The following is a 20,722-nucleotide window of genomic DNA, read 5'->3' as shown; positions in this document are numbered from 1 at the left end:
AGATATTATAACTTGCTAGGTCTGTCTTTTAGGAAAAATAAATCTGGTCCTAGAGTGGGTAGGATGAATGACAATGCTGCTGGCTGTTTTCTGAAAACACCATTGAGATGAGTAAATATAGTATCTTCTTTAGCTGAAGAAACAGGACAGGTGCAGTGGCTCATGCCTGGAATCCCAGCACTTTGGGAAGCCTGAGCCCAAGAATTTGAAACCATCCTGGGCAACATAGTGAGATCCCATTTCCACAAAAATATTAAAAATTAGCTGAGCTTGATGTTGCCTGCCTATGGTTCCAGCTACTCAGGCAGCTGAGGTGGAAGGATCCCTTGAGACCAGGAAGTTGGGGCTGCAGTAAGCCATGACTGTGCCACTGCACTCCAGCCTGGGTGTCAGAGTGAGACCCTGTCTCAAAAAATAAAAAAATAAAAATAGCTCAATAAATACTTTTCAGAGATTTTTATATTGTATGTTCAATGGAAACCACTGCCCAAAGAAATGTTCCTACTGGCTATACCATTTATTTCAATTAACTGATGCTCATTTTCATCATTTCTTTCGACAAGTTGGAGTTGTCATTCAACCATCAATTACCTTCTTGTTTTCTTCTCCCTTTCAGTGCTGTAATAGCTTATCACTATTCTGTGACATCTTAACTTCTACTTTTAGGTTTTGCTCAGTTTTCTTTTTCTGTCTTTCTTTCCCTCTCTCTCTCTTCTTTTTTTTTTTTAAAGATAGAGTCTCGCTCTGTTGCCCAGGCTGGAGTGCAATTGTGCGATCTTGGCTCACTGCAACCTCCATCTCCTGGGTTCGAGAGATTCGCCTGCCTCAGCCTCCTGAGTACCTTGGATAAGAGACGTGCGTCACCACGCCCAGCTATTTGCTCAGTTTTTAGACACAAAATGTATATGATGGTAACTGAGATGAGAATCAAAGTATTTCTTAATTTAAAATCAGAAATAACCACAATTAAAAGTGAGATAATCTGGGAAGCAAGATGATGTCTAAGATGTAAATATTCCTACTTTATGGAAATAGGTTATTGCCACATACATTGTTAACCTTTCTGTTTAGATATGAAATATGTTTTCATTATTGCTGACTGTTTCTAACAAGGTCTAAAAAGATGTATGCATTATTGATGTTTCTTCCCAGTTCTGAACTCCTGTCAATTTTTTGGAGCTAAATTTAATATTATTACTATGGTGTGAATGTTTGCATCCCCCCCAAAATTCATTGAAACCTAATCGCCAATGTGATAGCAGGAGGAAGTGGGGCTTTTAGGATGTGATTAGGTCAAAAAGTAGAGCCCTCAAAAATGGGATTAGCGCTATTATAAACAGATACCAGAGAGGTTCCTTACTCCTGTGCCACGTGATATAATTTGGCTTTGCAATCTGGAGCCATAATCTCATCTTAAATTGTAATCCCCAGGTGTTGAGGGAGGAACCTAGTGGGAGATGATTGAATCATGGGGGTGGTTTCCCCCATGCTGTTCTCGTGATAGTGAGTGAGTTCTCATGAGATCTAATTACTTCATAAGTGTTTGGCAAGCTCCTCCTTTGCTTGCTCCTCTTGCTCCTGCTGCCTTATGAAGAAGGTGCCTGCTTCCCCTTCTGCCATGATTGTGTTTCCTCAGGCCTCCCCAGCCATACAGAACTGTGAGTCAATTAAACCTCTTTCCTTTATAAATTATGCAGTCTTGGTTATTTCTTTATAGCAGTGAAAAAACGGACTAAGACACCATGTGAGGACACAACTAGAAAGTACCATCTGTGAACCAGAAAGTTGGCCCTCACCACACACTGAATCTGCCAGCACCTTGATCTTGGACTTCCAGCCTCCAGCACTGTGAGAAATAAGTGTCAGTCTCACTACTGTGATCCACTAAGAATTTGTGTTCATAAAACATAGCTACAAGATGAGAAAGGGGTGCTTGTCCCACATCTGACTTTGTGTGAATTTAAACAAATCATTGCAGTATAAATGCACTAAGGCCCTGGGTGAGTCTCTTGTGGCAGATGAGTGTCAGGGAGAAGATTCTAAAGAGTGAGGTACGTGATCTCCAGAGGGTAGAATGAGGCAAATTCTTCAGGTTGGTAATTAGGGAAATATGAAGGTCTCTCAGCCTGTCCCAGGCTGAATCCTCCAGAAGTGGCCAAGGTGGAGTCTGACAGGCAGGATGTTTATAAGGGATAAACACTTGTGGAAGGGAGCAGGACACAGAAAACCTACAACGTAAGTGCAACAAAGACTCATTCGACCCCACAGGCAGCTCTGAAACACCTATGGCCCATGAGTTTTCCCATGTTGAGCCAGAATGCCTGGGCCTTTATATCTCCACCCCAATCAGTCTCAGAAGCACATGCACTAGGATGAGGCTTCTCTGTGTCTGAGGCAAACCCTGAGGGACCTGATAGCTGGAGGCTGGCTGCTAGCAGCTGGGGCAAAGCAGACCTCCCTGAAGTCACAGCTCCCTGAAATCACAGCTCTCTGAAGTCACAGGTTGAATTCAAGTTTGAGTAGCCTGTGTTTTTCTTTTTTGCTGTTGTTTTCTCATTTACCACTTATCAAGTAATAGTAAGAGGAAGCAAAAGGTAGCAGATTATTTCCAATTTGAGCCAGAGATTTAAAGAGGAAACCTCTCAGAAACAGAATAATAGAAGTATCCATCAAGGTAGGACAAATACAAAGGAATCTAGGTTCACAAGGACGAAACTGCTGAATCAGCCACCCTTTCCCACTGAAAGTTTCTTCCTCAAGGTGAGGTTTAAAAGATCAACTGGGCCCAGCGTGGTGGCTCCCACCTGTAATCTCAGCACTTTGGGAGGCTGGGACTGGCAGATCACCTGAGGTCAGGAGTTCGAGAACAGCCTGGCCAACATGGTGAAACCCTATCTCTACTAAAAGTACAAAAATTAGCCAGGCATGGGGGCAGGCACCTGTAATCCCAGCTACTTGGGAGGCTGAGGCATGAGAATCGCTTGAACCTGAGAGGCAGAGGTTTCAGTGAGCCAAAGTTGTGCCACTGTACTCCAGCCTGGACAAGAACGGGACTCCATCTCAAAAAAGAAAAGAAAAAAATCAACTGGGCTGGGTGCAGTGGCTTACACCCATAATCACAGCAGTTTGAGACCAGCCGGGCCAACATGGTGAAACCCCATCTGTGCTAAAAATAAAAAAATTAGCCAAGTGTGGTGGCACGCACCTGTAATCCCAGTTACTCGGGAGGCTGAGACACGAGAATCACTTGAATCTGGGAGGCAGAGGTTGCAGTGGGCCGAGATCGCACCATTGCATTCCAGCCTGGGTGACAGAGTAAGACTCTCTTTGGGGAAAAAAACAGAAAAAAGATCAACTGTTTTTACATGGCTTTATTTCTTAGTAAACAAGCAAATGAAGAGTGCTTTTTCACTTAGAAATGCCACTTCTAGGAATGTATCCTAAGGTTTTAATTTAAAATATCTGATTTTATGTGTGTGTCTATGTATATTTTATATACATAATGTATATGTACTTATGTAGATATATAATTACATACATATTACACACATGAAAGTAGATATACAGCCCCACAATACACCATAGTAAATAAAATGGATATGATCCATAATCTAATTGTCAGAAAATGAGATTCACTAGGTTTAAATACATCTATACAATGAAAAAATACTCAATGGTCAAATAAATGTCTTAGAAGAAGATTTTTGACATGGGAAATATTCATGACTGTTATTGCCAAATGAAAACCATGGGTAGGTACAATGTTTATTTTGTTATCATTTTTTATTTCTAATATATTGTGGGTCAACATATGAACATGAAAATGGCTAGTTATTCACATATTAACATAATTAAAATGCTTACCTTTAGCTTTTAGTTTCTTAGTCATTTACACAATGTTTCTTTATTAATTTTCAAAAAGAAGTAGGAAAATGAATGTCATATTCTCAAGTAAGGCATAAACCTTTTAGCCCCACTATGAATCAGCTTTTGAAGCTTTGACCTGTGATCTAAAATTGTCAGGTGTCAGAAAAGTCCTCATATGGAAAGAAATGTAAATAAAGGTATTAAATTAATAACTAACATGAAGGTCTAGGAATTATAAGTTATTTACCCTAAAAATAAACCACCAGATAATGTAAATACTGTTAAATTAGTGAAATCTATCAGAGTCTTTAGAAGAGTCAGAAATCGATGTAGGTATTCTAGAATAAAATTGATTTTAGAAATCTATTATCCCGTGATACTATTTTAATTCTACGCTAAATAAGATGACCGTCCTTTCTAAATGTGGTTTTTAAATAATTGCTAGATTAGAACTGAAAATAACTTAAACATAGTAGAGACTACCATATGTTTCCTCTAAATTATTTTGAATTAAATAACTTCCATTTTTATTGATTCTCCAGTTGTGACCTTTTCATTCATACTTCAGTCCTTCACAAACTGTTGTTAAGAAATGGGATGCAACCAGCCCTGGGTCACAGAATTCATCCTGATGGAATTCCAACTCTGTGCAGAGATGGAGATGTTTCTCTCTTGCATCTTCTCGCAATTTTATGCCTTCAGTCTACTGAGGAATGGCATGAACATGAGGCTCACCTAACTGGGTGACAGAGATGACAGACTATACACCCTCATATACATTTTCCTCTCACACCTGGCCATCAATGACATGTATTATGCTTCCAACAATGTTCCAAAGAGGCAGGTGAACCAAATGAACCAGAAAAGAAAAAAAAAAAAAAAAAAAAAAAACTTTGTTCTATGGATAAAGCAGATATTTTTGTATTTGATTTTGGCTCACACAGAGTGCCTAATTGAGGCAATGATGTCCTGTAATAGATATGTGGCAATCTGCTAGATCCTTCTCCAACCCTTTACTTTGAGCCTATGGGTGGTGTTATGTGTGAGATGAGTCTCCTGAAGATGGTAGACAGACGGGTCTTATTTTTTAAATCCAACTTACCACTCTGTGCCATTTATGCAGGCATTTAGGCTATTTACATCCACAGTTAATATTGGTATGTGAGAATTTGATCCTATCATGAAGATGTTAACTGGTTGCTTTGTGGTTTCTATTGTGTGGTTGCTTTATAGAATCTGTAGGCTATGTACTTAAGTGTGTTTACATGGTAGAATACATCATTCTTTTGTTTCCATGTTTAGATCTCCCTTAAGGGTCTCTTGTAACCCTGGTCTAGTGGTAACACATTCCCTTAGCACTTGCTTGTCTGGGAAAGATTTTATTTTTCCTTCATTTGTGAAGCTTAGTTTGACAGGATATGAAATTCTTGGTTGGAATTTCTTTTCTTTAAGAATGCTGAAAATGATTACCTAATCTTTCCTGGCTTATAGAATTTCTGCTGAGAAGTTCGCTGTCAGCCTGATGGAGTTGCCTTTGTATGTAATCTGACCTTTTACTGTAGTTACCTTTAAGATTTTTTTTCTTTAGCTTTGACCTTGGACACTCTGATGACTATATGTGTTGGTGATGTTCACTTTGTATAGTATCTCGCAGGTGTTTTCTGGATTTTTTGTAGCTTGGTGTCTAAGTTTCTGGCAAGATTAGGAAAATTTTCTTGAATTATTCTATCAAATAAGTGTTTCAGGTTGTTTACTTTTCTCCCTCTCTCTAAGGAATGCCAATAATTCATAGTTTTGGTCACTTTACATAATGCCATATTTCTCAAAACTTTATTCATTTTTAAAAATTATTTTAGATTTATTTTTCTCTGACTGAGTTAGTTCAAAAGACTCATCTTCAAGCTCTGAAATTCTTTCTGCTGCTTGGCCCAGCTATTAATAATGCTTTCAATTGTATTTTGAAATTCCTTGAGTTTTTCAGTTTCAGAAGCTCTGATATCTTTTTAACATCATTATCTGCTTCTTCATTTTCTAGATTGCTTGAGAAGTTTCTTTGCCTCGATTTCTAACCTTTTCTTTGATCTCATTGAACTTCTTTGCAGTCCATGCCTTGAATTCCTTATCTGTCAGTTACGAGTTTCCATTTTGGTTAAGGACCATTGATGGAGAGCTAACATGATGTGAATGTGGATTCAGATCTTTCATGGTGCTAGCATTCTTACACTGATTCATTCTTATCTGAAGATGCTAACACTTCTAGTTTTTATAATTATTTTTGTGTAGGTAGGATTTTTTTTATCTTTCTTCCTTTCCCTATATATATTTTTCTTTTTCTTTCCCCTTCCTTTTCCTCCTCTCCCTACAGGATGTGACTGAGGACAATGCTGGGTAGGTCTTTTGGCTTTGCTTCCACAACCATATACACTTCTGTCCTCAGGTTTTATATTGGGCTGGGTACTTTGACCTACAAGCCAGTAGATAGCACTTATGGGTAACAGCAGCTTGCAGCCAATGGGGCTGGGTATATACTTGATTCTTATTTAACAGGAAAACACTGGGTGGGGCTAGACCTGGCAAGTCCATCTACAGGTCCCCCAACGATAGGCACTAGCACCAGCTCTGAGGGAGAGTCCAGTGGGCAGCCACCAAGTGTCCAGAGACGTGTCTCGGCATGGAACTTGGCCCCAAGTTCTCTGCTTGGGGTGCCAGAGGCAGCCTCATCTGTTAATCCAGGAGAGTGGCTGCTCCAAATGCCTGGAGATCTGCCTCACTGTGGAGTGGAGAGGGTCTCCTTGCACCAGTATCCCTGCACAGGAAGGACGGGGTGGCTCAGTCTACTGCTCCAGGCGAGGAGGTGCTCCAAATACCTGGAAATCTGTGGAGCAGAGAGGGCCCCACTGCACTGCAATTCTTCTCTGCATAGGAAGAATGGAGCAGCTCAGACTGCTGATTCATGCTAATGGCACTCTGAATCCCTGGATATCTGCCTGGTCATGGAGTGGAGATAGTCCCCTTAAACAAGGATCTCTGTACAGGAAGGATGGGGCAACCCAGGCTGCTAGCCCATGTGAGCAAGTGCTTTAAATGCTTGGAGATCTGCTTATGTGTAGAATGAAGAAGGCCCTGTTACACCACAGTCTCAGGAAAGTAGGCTAGGACACTCAGCAATAACACACACAGACCAGTTCTAGTTCATCAAGCTGGCCCTGGCTGAAAGTCTCGTTGCCCAGGAGAAACCACAGTTGTAGCAGCTCTCCTCTCGCCCAAGGCCTGTGACTGGGGAAAGTACAATTCCAGTGCCTACTGTTGAGATGTTTTCCATGGTTCTTGCTGTGGAGGACCCTACCCTGATCCAGAGCAGGTGCTCCAATCTCTGCCCTAATACTAAAATGCCTGCATGGCCACGCTGCTGGGTTGCCAAAGAACGGCTGACTTTAAATGCACCCAAATTAAAAATGGTGTCCTGTTCTCTGTTCTGGGGCTGGGAAAATGCCTGTAGCTTTTTCCAGTGTCTGTCTCTGTCAGCGTCTCCAAGTCTCTCGCTAAGTTAGCTCCCGGATTTGAGAGAAGCAAAGTGCTCTCTCTCAGCCTGGCTTGCTCTGATCCTCAGTGCAAACATGAGTCACAGAGGGAAACTTCTACCTCTCATGTGCTGGGACTTCATTCACTTTTATCAGCTGGACAGCATTATGGTGGCTGTTTGCCAGCATTCTCCTCCTCGGGATCTGGAGTGTCCTTCCCAATCACAGTGGATCCCCATTTTCCTTCTTGAATTAAAACTCACAGTATTTATCTTTATGCACTGCCTTGCTATTTCCAAGTGGCTGTGGCATGCTAAAAGCCTCTAATAGCCATCTTGAAAAAAGCATCTATCAACAATGTTTGATATGAGTTGGCCAATACTCAACTGAAAATAAGAAGCATTTTTATGTGCAAGGATTGAGCATTTCTGCTCTGAGGTTGAGCATTTTTGTTCAGTGATGAGTCATTGGAATTACCAGCATGCTTAATGCTATGGAAATTTATGGAACCCATTTCTTTAGGAAATAGATTCATATCTTAATAAAGAACATCTTTTTTATTGTTTAATTGCCAAAACAAGATGTCAGCCTATTACCCTAAGTAACCAGTTCAATTATAGCCATTTACATCATGTAGTACCAAGTGGTATTTTTTCAGAGAAATGAACATGAGGAAGAAAACTCCTTGACTGGAAAAAAATTGATACATATAATCATTACAGAGCTGTATATTTATATAACACTAACTGTAAGATGAATGGAAAAAACTCTGAGATTCACTGTTGAGTAGCTTATAATTTCCAAGTCCTCTGCTAGATATGAAAACTATTTAGTGTTGAATGAAAATATGATACTATATCTCACAACTCCTATATAAATGTTTCCATTCCTACTTTATTTCTGCTTTCATTATTATGGCACATCTACAGTCTTTCTTCCAGCCTCCCATTTGTATTTTACAACACACATAATTACAGATTTATTCTTTAATTATCTCATTTTCATATGATTTTTATATCTCCTGAAATATTTATTTGAAACTTCTGCCTTTTGTATTTTCCAGAGCAACAGAGTATTTTTAGGCAATAATATTTTACCTTATTATGCCTTTCGATTATTAAAAGAAAAAGGGAAAGTAGTAAAATAAACAAATGCAGAGAATCACCAACGTACAATAGTTTCACTTAAGATTTTCAGCTGTACAATGGTGGGAAAGTAATATGTATTCAGTAGAAACCATATTTCAAGTACTCATGCTACCATTATGTTTTCATTTTCAGTACAGTATTCAGTAAATTACATAAAATATTCAACAGCTTTCTATAATATAGGCTTTGTGTAAGATTATTTTGCCCAACTGTAGGCTAATGTTAGTGTTCTGAGCATGGTTAAGGTGGGCTAGGATAAGCTATGATGTTTGGTAGGTTAGGTTTATTAAACTTATCTTCAAGCCAGGTATAGGGGTGTGTGCCTATAGTCTGAGCTCCTCAGGAAGCTGAGGCAGGAGGACTGTTTGAGCTCAAAGAGTTTGAGAATATAGTGCACTATGACCACACCTGAGAATAGCCACTGCACTCCAGCCTGGGCAAGATGACAAGAGTCTATATATATATATAGCACCAACTTACAATAGTATCAACTTATGATGGGTTTATTGGAACATAATCCTATCATAAGCTGAAGAGTATCTTTATATAGCAGAATATAGTAACGTACTACAGACTTGTTTTCTCAAAGCATAAAGGTAAATCACACTAATGATCATCCATGGGAGAGGGGCACCCAATGTCCTGCAAAATGAGAAATATTTGTAAGACATACTTCACATTCCTGACTGAGTCTTTTTCCCCATGAAATAAAATCATTAAGAAATGTTTAGTAATATTTTAATTATTATATTTTAATTAAAAATTTAGGTATAGAAAGAAGGTTGCATAGCTTTAAGTTAAAAATAAATTATTATGTGACTTGGCTACTTGGCACCAAATAGCTTGTATCAGATTCACACTCCCACCATAAAAAAAAATACAATCTGGACAAAATATAGAAAAAAATTCTTGGCAGGTGCATTAGTCTGTTCTCATGCTGCTAATAAAGACTTACTCAAGACTGGGTAATATATAAGAGAAAGAGGTTTAGTGGACTCACAGTTCCACGTGGCTGGGGAGACCTCACAATCATGATGGAAGGCAAAGGAAAAGCAAAGGCACGTCTTACATGGCAGACAAGAGAGAGGGCATATGCAGGGGAGCTCCCCTTTGTAAAACCATCAGATCTCGTGAGACTTACTATCACAAGAACAGCATGGGAAAGACCCGACCCCATGATTCAATTACCTCTCACCAGGTCCTAAACATGGTTCAGGTGGGCAAGGCTACATGTGGGAATCATAAGAGCCACAATTCAAGATGGGATCTGGGTAGGGTCACAGCCAAACCATATCAGCAGGCATTGAAGAACATTGTTGTAGCAAGTCACGTGTGAGATCTTTAAGGAAGGTGAGGAACATGAGATTAGTACCACATTTGCCAGGATTTTCCAGAAAGGCATCTTCCTGACGTTGGTATGGGAAAATGCGACCCAACCAAGGGTTAGTGGTCTTGGGAACCAAAAGAAGCAATGAATAGAGTTCAAAGCTGCTAAACTGGCTTGGAATTGGGGGTCAATGTACCATATGGGAGAGAGAAAGAACCTAGAAATGGGTGTGTAAATGCCATTTTGGTCCTTCTGTGACTGCTTAGCTATGTGACAGTTGGTTAAGAACAGAGGAGACCCAGTAGAAAGCAACGGCTGGCATACAGAAAGCAGAAGAGATCACCAGGGACTGAAAATTTCCTGGAAAGCTACTGGAGTTCAGATCCAGCCAGATGGGGAAATGTTGGTAAACAACTGAGAAACTCATTTGGACTCTAAAAATTCTCTTAGGAGAGGCGCAGTATCCTAGGGGTGAGGCATATGCTCTAAGAGGAAAATAAAATATAATTACCATAACACAACTTAAAACTAGGTCTTGAGAGCAGCAAGATGATCTACAAGTAATTACAACTTCTGCCCAGAAAAAACAAATGCAAAATTCTTGAGTATTTCTATATCCTATTATCCATAAATTCAGCATACTTTTAAAAAAGTACCAAATATACAAAAAAGCAAAAAAAAAAAAAGGCAGACTGATGAGAAATAAATCAGTTATTAAAAACAAATTAATAGATAATCCAGATATTGGAGTTAATAGATAGGGCATCATAATATCTATGATCAATATAAGGGAAAGAAAGAAAAAAAGAAAGATAAAACAGGTTGTGTCAGATTTCTTTCTGGCAGCTCTAAAATGCTCACTTTATTTTCATAGATTCTAATTTCCTAAATTACGTTTGATGTTTCAAGCAAAAATCATAGCATTGTCTAGTGTTATTCTAAATGTATGTAAGACAATTATACTACAAATTTCAGAGGGTAAAGAGACATAATATGACAGAGGGTTGTTATACTTCACTCAAACTGCAATACAGATGACACCAATTTAGTGTGATAGTGTATATATAAAGGAATATATACTAAGCTATAAAATACAACCAAAAAAACTATAAAAAAGAAGATACACTATAAATACTATGAATAACAAAATGGAATTCTAAAACAAATATTCAAACAACCCACAGGAAGTCATGAAAAATAAGCAGAGAAACAAGAATTGATACAGAAAACAGAAAATGTCAGGCTTAAGGACTAAAATATCCATAATTAGGTGAATTACGAATGGTTTACCAAGAGACAGATAGTAGAAGAGGGTATTTAAAAGTATGACCCTTTCTTATATGTTTCTTGTATGCTGTGTGCAAGAAACTCACTTGAAATTTACCAATATAGGGCAGGCCAAATTAAAAGGATGAAAAAAGATATATTACACAAACATTAATGCAAGGAAAGCAAGAGTGCCTGTATGTATATCAGCCAAAGCAAAGAAAATTGCCAGAAACAGAGAGATTGTATAATGATCAAAGGTTTAATTCATGAAGAGGACAGCAATTTTAAAAGTATATTCACCAAACAATAGAGCTTCAAAATATGTGATGTGAAAACTGCCAGAACCAAGGCGGGTCAGGCTCCGACCTGCGCTGTCTCAGGATGTAAAGTGTAACAAGGGGCTGGGGGTGGGTGGGGAGGGGCAGCATGGGGCTGTGAGGCCTGTGGGGTGCCCGCGTTCCCCAACTCCCCCTGCAGCTGGCTCTGCAGTGGTCCGCTCCGCTTGGTTGCGCGTGCGGATTCGGGTTCCAGAACCAAGGCTGCGTGTTCTCCACCGCTTGTTGTGGCCAGTGTTACTGCGGTGACCCCAGAGCAGCCTTGGCTCTATGAAGGAGCCAGACGCTACTCCTCAGCCCTATTTGGGGCTGGTACTGGAGGAGCTACGCAGCCTTGTGGCAGCACTGCCTGAAAGTAGGAGACCAGATTCGAATCCTTATGGTTTTCCATGGGACTTGGTGGTATGTGCAGCTGTTGTTGGATTTTTTGCTGTTCTCCTTTTTTTGTTGAGAAGTTTTAGATCAGTTAGGAGTCGGCTTTATGTGGGAAGAGAAAAAAAACTTGCTGCAAAGCTTTCTGGACTAATTGAAGAAAATGTAAAATACTTGAAAATTTAACCTTATTCAAAAAGAGTATGAAGGCTATGAAGTAGAGTCATCTTTAGAGGATGCCAGCTTTGAGAAGGCGGCAGCAGAAGCACGAAGTTTGGAGGCAGCCTGTGAAAAGCTGAACAGGTCCAATTCTGAACTTAAGGATGAAATCCTCTGTCTAGAGAAAGAGTTCAAAGAAGAGAAATCTAAACATTCTCAACAAGATGAATTGATGACAGATATTTCAAAAAGGATACGGTCTCTAGAAGATGAGTCAAAATCCCTCAAATCACAAATAGCTGAAGCCAAAATCATCTGCAAGATATTTAACATGAATGAAGAACGACAGGAGATCGCAATAAAAGATGCTTTGAATGAAAATTCTCAACTTCAGGAAAGCCAGAAGCAGCTTTTGCAAGAAGCTGAAGTATGGAAAGAACAAGTGAGTGAACTTAATAAACAGAAAATAATATTTGAAGACTCCAAAGTACACGCAGAACAAGTTCTAAATGATAAAGAAAATCACATCAAGACTCTGACTGGATGCTTGCTAAAGATGAAAGATCCGGCTGCTGTGCTTGGAGAGGACATAACGGATAGGACATAACGGATGACGATAACTTGGAATTAGAAGTGAACGGCGAATTGGAAAATGGTGTTTACTTAGATGATCCTCCAAAAGGAGCTTTGAAGAAACTGATTCATGCTACTAAGTTAAATGTTTCTTTAAAAACCTCAGAAGGAGAAAGAAACCACATTATTATTCAGTTATCTGAAGTTGACAAAACAAAGGAAGAGCTTACAGAGCATATTAAAAATCTTCAGACTCAACACGCATCTTTGCAGTCAGAAAACATGTATTTTGAAAGTGAGAATCAGAAGCTTCAACAGAAACTTAAAATAATGACTGAATTATATCAAGAAAATGAAATGAAACTCCACAAGAAATTGACAGTAGAGGAAAATTACCGGATAGAGGAAGAAGAGAAACTTTCTAAAGTGGAAAAAAAGATCAGCCATACCACTGAAGGACTGGAGACCTATAGAAAGCTAGCCAAAGATCTTGAAGAAGAATTGGAGAGAACTATTAATTTTTATCAAAGGCAGGTTGTTTCCTACGAGAAAAGGGACATGATAATTGGTTGGCAGCTCAGACTGCTGAAAGAAACCTCAATGATTTAAGGAAAGAAAATGCTCACAACAGACAAAATTAACTGAAAAGAGTTTAAATTTGAACTTTTAGAAAAGATCCTTGTGCACCTGATGTTTCAAAAACAGCATTTGGCAAAGAGCATTCCCCATATGGTCCCTCACCATTGGGTCAGCCTTCATCTGAAACGAGAGCTTTTCTCTCTCCTAAAACTTTGTTGGAGGGTCCACTCAGACTCTCACCTGTGCTTCCCGAGGGAGGAGGAAGAGGCCCAAGAGGCCCAGGGAATCCTCTGGACCATCAGATTACCAATGAAAGAGGAGATCCAAGCTATGATACGTTAACCGATCCTCACAGGGCTCCTTCTGACACTGGGTCCCTGTCATCTCCGTGGGAACAGGACCCTAGGATGATGTTTGCTCCACCAGGACAATCATATCCTGATTCAGCTCCTCCTCCACAAAGGGAAGACAGATTTTATTCTAATTCTGATAGGCTGTCGGGGCCAGCAGAACTCAGAAGTGTTAATATGCCTTCTTTGGATAAAATGGATGGGTCAATGGCTTCCGAAATGGAATCCAGTAGAAATGATGCCAAAGATGATCCTGGTAATTTAAATGTGCCTGATTCATCTCTCGCTGCTGAAAATGAAGCAACTGGTACCAGCTTTGTTCCTCCACCTCTAGCTCCAATCAGAGGTCCATTGTTTCCAGTGAATACAAGGGGCCCATTCATGAGAAGAGGACCTCCTTTCCCCCTACCTCCTCCAGGAACCATGTTCGGAGTTTCTCGTGGTTACTATCCACCAAAGGATTTCCCAGGTCCACCACATGCTCCATTTGTGATGAGAAACATCTATCCACCGAGGGGTTTTCCTCCTTACCTTCACCCAAGACCTGGATTTTACCCCACCCCCACATTCTGAAGGTAGAAGCGAGTTCCCTTCAGGTTGATTCTGCTTTCAAAGAAGCCTGCTACTGAACATCCAGAACCACAGCAAGAAACCTGACAATATTTTTGCTCTCTTCAAAAGTAATTTAGACTGATCTCATTTTCAGTTTAAGTAACTGCTGTTACTTAAGTGATTACACTTTTCTCAAACTGAAGTTTAATGTCATTATAGTTCTTAGCATAGTATTTTGTAAATAAAGATGATTTAAATACAAATCTATGAGTAAATCATTTCCATTTTAGTATATTCTAGATCGTATAACTTTTAATCTCGGGAACTAATCCACTACTATGGAAACAATAGTGGAAGTTTTATATATGTAATCTCGCAGGTGGGGAGGCTTTAAATTCTAAAGGCTGTGTCTTCATGCCAAGAACTACATTCCCTGTGGTTGTAGATAAAGGTGAAAGTAACTTTATGCTTAATTAAATAATTTTTTTTTGATTTTTTTAAAAAAGAAAACTGCCAGAACTGAAAGGAGATATAGATGAATCCACAATTATAGTTAGAAATTTCCTCATGCCTTTTTCAATAATTGATAGAACTAGACAGAAAATCAGCAAGGAGTGTTGGCTTTGGCAGCACTTTCTAAAATTAGAATGATGCAGACAAGATTAACACGGCTCCTGCACATAGATTACACAAAATTTTGTGAAGCATTTCATATTTTTAAAAAGAGGGAAAAAATCAGCAAGAATATAAAACAACTCAAAATGCCATTAACCAAAAGAATCTATTTGGCATTTACAGAATATTCCACGCAACAGCAGAATACACGTATTTTTTCGAAGACAAAAGACACATGGCGACGATAGAGCTATCCTAGGCCCTAAATTCACCACAGCAAATTTAAGAGATAGTAATCGATCCAGAGCAGGTGGAAAACCTAGAAATCATTGTAGGGAATCCAATTGGAATCAGCATTAAGAAAGGATATGAAAAGTCCAAACCACTTGGAAAGTTAAAACACACTTCTAAGATATGATCTCTCGGATCAAAGAAGAAGCTCAAGGAAAATTTTAAAAGTACATTGGACTTTGGATAAACCATGAAACTGTGACATATCAAAGTGCTGAGAAGTGGAAAGTTAGAGCAATAAATGCATGCATTAGGAAAGAGTAAAGAGGAAAAGTCTCGACTGAGCAAAAGATTTCCACCTCAGGAACCTAGAAAAAGAAGAGCAGAATAAACTGAAAGCAAGTAGAGGGTGGGGATTAATGAAGATAAGAACAGAAAACACATTTAAAAGAGAAAAACAATAGTTAAATCAATGAAACAGAGATAGCTCTGTTAAAAGATTAATGAAATTTAGCAAACTCAAGCAGAAATTAAAAGGAAAAGACACAAATTTTAAATATCATAATGAAACAGGCAATATCACTACAGACACCACACATTACAAAGGACAATCAAGGAATATTTCAAACCACTCCACACACATAAATTAGACAACTTAGACAAAATGGACAAAATGCAGTGTTCCTGCTGCAACACAAACTAACTCCACTCACCACGCAGGAATAGATCATGTGAATGACTCTATAACCATTAAGAAAATAGAATTCATAATTTTAAAACTACTAAAAAAGAAATATCTAGGTTTAGATGGTTTCACTGGAGAATTCTAACGTGTTTTAAAAAAAAGTTAACACCAATTTTACACTATTTTTTCCAGAAAACAGAAAAAGAACATTTTCCAATTTATTTTTTTGAAGCTATTATTACACTGATACTAAAACCAGGAGAGAGAGAGAATGTGTGTATATATATATATATACACACACACATATATACATATATATATAAAGATATGTATAACTCACTTAACAAATGGACTTCTACAGTATATTTTTCAAAATTTACCCACGTCCAGTGGGGGATTGTTTCCAGAAAAATAAGCCTGATTAAATCTCACAAAGTCAATCAAAATAATCCACCATGTTAACAAACAAAAGAAGGAAAGTTACATTATATCAGTTGATGCATAATAAACATTTAACACATTTCGATATCCATTCATGATAAAAGCTCTCTATAAAGCGGGAATAGAGGAAACTTTATCGACTTGATAAAAAGCATCTACAAAAAGCTAACATTAGACAGTCATGTGTTGTTTAATGATGTGGATACATTCTGAGAAATGTTCTGTCAGGTGATTTTGCCATTGTGCGAATGTCCTAGAGTGTACTTACACAGATCTAGATGGTATATATAGTAGCCACTATACACCTAGGCTATATGGAATAGCTCATCCCTCTTAGATGACAAACCTGTACAGCATAAGACTTCACTGAATACTGTAGGCTATTATAACACAGTAAGTGTTACATTTATGGTAACAGTTTGGTAACACTCACCAACTATGGTATTTATGTATCTAAGCATATCTAAATACATACAATGCACGTAAAAAAATATAACATAAAAGATTTTGTAAATGGTATACCTGTATAGGGCACTTACCATAAATGGAGCTTACAGGACTGGAAGTTGCCTGGGTGAGTGAGTGGTGAGTGAATACGAAGGCCTAGGACATTACTGTATGATACTGTAGACTTTATAAACACTGTACACTTAGGCTACACTGAATTCATTAAAGCATTTTTCTTTCTTCAACAATAAATTAGCTGTAGCTTACTATAACTTTTACTTTATAAACTTTTTAATTTTTAATAATAATTTGATTCTACTTTGTAATAACACAACTTAAAACACAAATATTATGAAGCTGTACAAAAGATTATCTTTTGTATATCTTTGTTCTACAAACACTTTTCTGCTTGTGAAATTTTAATTTTATTATTTACTTTTAAAATTTGTTATTAAAAACTAAGACACAAATACATGCAACAGCCTAAGTCTACCTAGTATCAAGATCATCAGTATCAGTCTTCTACCTCCGTATGTTTTCCCACTGAAAGGTCTTCACGGGTAAGAGCATGCATGAAGATGTTGTCTCCTATGATAGCAATGCTTTCTTCTGGAACACCTCTTGATGGACTTGCCTGAGACTGTTTAGGAGTTAACATTTTATAAGTAAAAGAGTACACTCTAAAATAATGACAAAGGCCAGGCACAGTGGCTCACACCTGCAATCTCAGTACTTTGGGAGGCTGAGGTAGGCAGATCATTTGTGGTCGGGAGTTCAAGAAAAGCCTGACCAAAATGGTGAAACCCCATCTCTGCCAAAAACATAAAAATTGGCCAAGCATGGTGCTGCACACCTGTAATCTCAGCTACTTGTGAGGCTGAGACACAAGAATCACTTGAACCCAGGAGGCAGAGGTTGCAGTGAGCTGAGATTGCACCACTGCACTCCAGCCTGGGCAACAGAGCAAGACTCCATTCCAAAATAAAATAAAATAAAATAATGACAAAAATTTTAGTAAAATGTAGTAAATGTATAGTAAAATGCATAGTTGTTTGCTTTTATCCCACACTGGGAGTACAGTAGGATTGTTTACAGCAGCAATCCCACAAACATGTAAGTAATGTATTGTGCTACAACATTATCATGGCTAAGACATCAGTTGGCAATATGATTTTTTCAATCCCATTATAGTCTCGTGGGACCACTCTCATATATGCCGTCCATCAGTGACCAAAGTGTTATGTAGGACATAACTATACTAACATCATATTTGGTGGTGAAAAACTGAATGGTTTCTCTCTAAATCAAGAATAAAGGAACTATATCTGCTTTTATCACCCTTATGCAAAACAGTGCTGGAAGTTATACACTGTGCAATAAGACAAGAAAATAATTAAAGGACATACAGATCAGGATGGAAAAAATAGAATAGTCCCTATTTACAACAGACATGACTGTCTACATAGAAATCCAAACAAATCTATTTTAGAAACCTCCTAAAATTAAGAAGTGAGTCCATTAAGGTCACAGAATTTAAGATAAACACAATCAAATCAGTTCTCTTTCTATATACAGACATAACTCATTTTATCGTTCTGCAATTTATTGTGCTTCATAGATACTGCATTTCCATTGTGTTAAAATTTTGTGGCTAACCTGCCTCAAGCAAGTCTATCTGCACCATTTTCCCAACAGCATGCTCTCATTTTGTATCCTAGGTCAAATTTTAATGATTTGTACAGTGTTTTAAACTGGCTTATTATTATTATGTCTGTTATGATGGTCTGTGATCAGTGATCTTTGATGTTACTATTGTAATCGTTTTAGGGCAGCATGAGCACGTCCACATAAGACAGCAAACTTAATTGATAAATGTTGTGTGTGTACTGACTGCTCCACCGATGGATCATTTCCCTCTCTCTCTTCCTCTTCTGGCCTCCCTAGTCCCTGAGACACAACAATATTGAAATTAAGCCAATTAATCACCCTACAATGTCATCTAAATGTTAAAGTGAATGTCATTAAATGAAACCTAGAAATTATTATTATTATTTTATTTTATTATTATTATTTTTTTTGAGACGTAGTCTGGCTCTGCCGCCCAGGCTGGAGTGCAGTGGCCGGGTCTCAGCTCACTGCAAGCTCCGCCTCCCAGGTTCCAGCCATTCTCCTGCCTCAGCCCTCCCGAGTAGCTGGGACTACAGGCGCCCGCCACCTCGCCCGGCTAGTTTTTTGTATTTTTTTTAGTAGAGACGGGGTTTCACCGTGTTAGCCAGGATGGTTTTGATCTCCTGACCTCGTGATCCGCCCGTCTCGGCCTCCCAAAGTGCTGGGATTACAGGCTTGAGCAACCGCGGCCGGCCGAAACCTAGAAATTATTAAGTTTAGTGAGAAAGGCATGTCAAGTAAGTATAAATCCAGAGTTGTCCAGCTTAAGCTGAAGTGCCATTAGACCTATCAAGTCATAAACCGAATGGTCACAGCAACCATCTATCCTATAATGAATGCAATATGTTTTAGGGCAAGAGAAAATGCGAAAGACAAAAGTAGGCTGAATGTACAGTTGGCACAGATCCCTATATCACTGATGCCTCTCTCTCAGCTTATATATACAGTCTCCTAGGTCCTTCCACCAGCTGATAACTTATTACACAAGCCAGTGCTAATACAGGGACACTTAGGCTAGCTATATTGGCCCAATATGTCAACCACTCAGATGTGGGACCTCAAATGTAATCCATGAGGGTAAACCTACTCTGATAAGTGGAATGCATAGATTCATCCCCATCCATAGAAAGGGTTCAGAAAACAGGAGCTGGCCCTGTGCTTTTATAGAGCTTTATCCTTCCCAAAGGGCAGGATCAGACATTGTCAAAGAAAAAAGTAAAATTTTCAAAAGTAAATTTTGCTCAAACCTTATGCCTTATCCATTCTTCTTCTAGACAGGTCAATGAGCTCCAGAGATTATTTAAAACAAATCTCCAACATCTACAGATTGGTGCTCAAAAATAGAGGTTCTGAGTTTCTATCTAAAATGATATAATAATTAAAACATTGGAATTCAAGTTTGTTCTCCCACCCGCTTCTGGGTATTTGGGAAAACAGACAACACTAAAAGAAAAGACTGCAGGAATTCACATCAAGGTTTTATTTTACTGCCAAACAAACCTAGGCATGGATCATTGCATCTCCCAAGTATTTTCTGAATGTCTGGGGAAGTAATAGCATAAATATTCATGAAACTCTAACAAATTCACATATTGTGGTAGTTGTGATTGCCACGTGGTCCCAGGATATTACTTCAGATAACGTATGTATCCTTTCAGTTACAAAGACATTTTCTGTTCTTGCTTTAATCTCAATCTCTTTATCACTGTGGCTTCCTCAGAGACAGAATGAGACAGAGGTTCCGTTCTCTGCCCCTAGAAGAATAACAGTGGTCCGGTTCTTCATGCCTCTATGGAAATCATGCTGGTGCAAGTGAAGCCTATTTTCTCATGTGTTACACAAAGCTCCCATGACAATTGGAAGGTACTCTGTGGAGGTGATGACTTAATAAAAACTTCCCTTTTCAGAAACACTTAAAGAGGCAAGAGCCTTCCTTGGCAGTTCTCAGATGGCCAGCAAAGTTACCAGCACCATCAGTAAACTCAGCCACATTGTAGAAATCTTTGCATTTTCTATATGAAATTTATCTAGGTTCTTACACAGCCATCATCTCTAGACACTTGGATTTCCTAACTGCCTTTGTGAGTTCTGGTCAAATATAATTTAATGTCATTTTCATTGTTTGTTTGTTTTTACCGTCATATTTTAATATCATGCAAAAGTACATTTCTACTTTCTTGGTGCTCAAATTTTGCTCACCAATAGTTTTAGTTAATAGGATAACATGAGTAAAATATATTAATAGATATCAGCATATTATCCATCAGTATATTAATATATTAAAGCAATCAACATGTTCATGGAATTTTGACTGGTAGCTTTTTTTTAAGTTGAAGAAATATCTGTGTGCAAGTGACTCTGGTAAATGTTTAACATTAACAAAAAAGACCAGCACTTAAATTTTTTTTTTCCATATAATTACTATTAAATTTTTTGAAAGAGATGAGGTCTCTATGTTTCCCAGGCTGATTTCGAATTTCTGGGTTCCAGCGAACCTCCTGCCTCAGCCTCCCAAAGTGCTTAGATTACAGGCATGAGCCACCAAGCATAGCCCAGCACTTTATTTTTAAAAAGGCTTAAAGT

At 38.5% G+C, this 20,722-nt stretch overlaps 1 protein-coding gene and 1 pseudogene across 1 annotated transcript in view; one reads left to right on the top strand and one right to left on the bottom strand.

Annotated features, from left to right (window-relative positions):
• The window catches only part of CUNH7orf78 (chromosome unknown C7orf78 homolog), a 71,361-nt gene that overhangs the window by 42,733 nt on the left and 7,906 nt on the right, over positions 1-20,722 (bottom strand). The window lies entirely within an intron of this gene.
• Positions 11,718-14,305, top strand: LOC108526593 (cTAGE family member 5-like; annotated as a pseudogene).

This window comes from Rhinopithecus bieti, unplaced genomic scaffold (genome assembly GCF_001698545.2).
Source record: "Rhinopithecus bieti isolate Rb0 unplaced genomic scaffold, ASM169854v2 scaffold_3832, whole genome shotgun sequence".
NCBI classification, from domain to species: domain Eukaryota; kingdom Metazoa; phylum Chordata; class Mammalia; order Primates; family Cercopithecidae; genus Rhinopithecus; species Rhinopithecus bieti.
The sequence above is the reverse complement of the archived record's forward strand: the minus strand, read 5'-3'. Positions and strand labels throughout refer to the sequence as shown.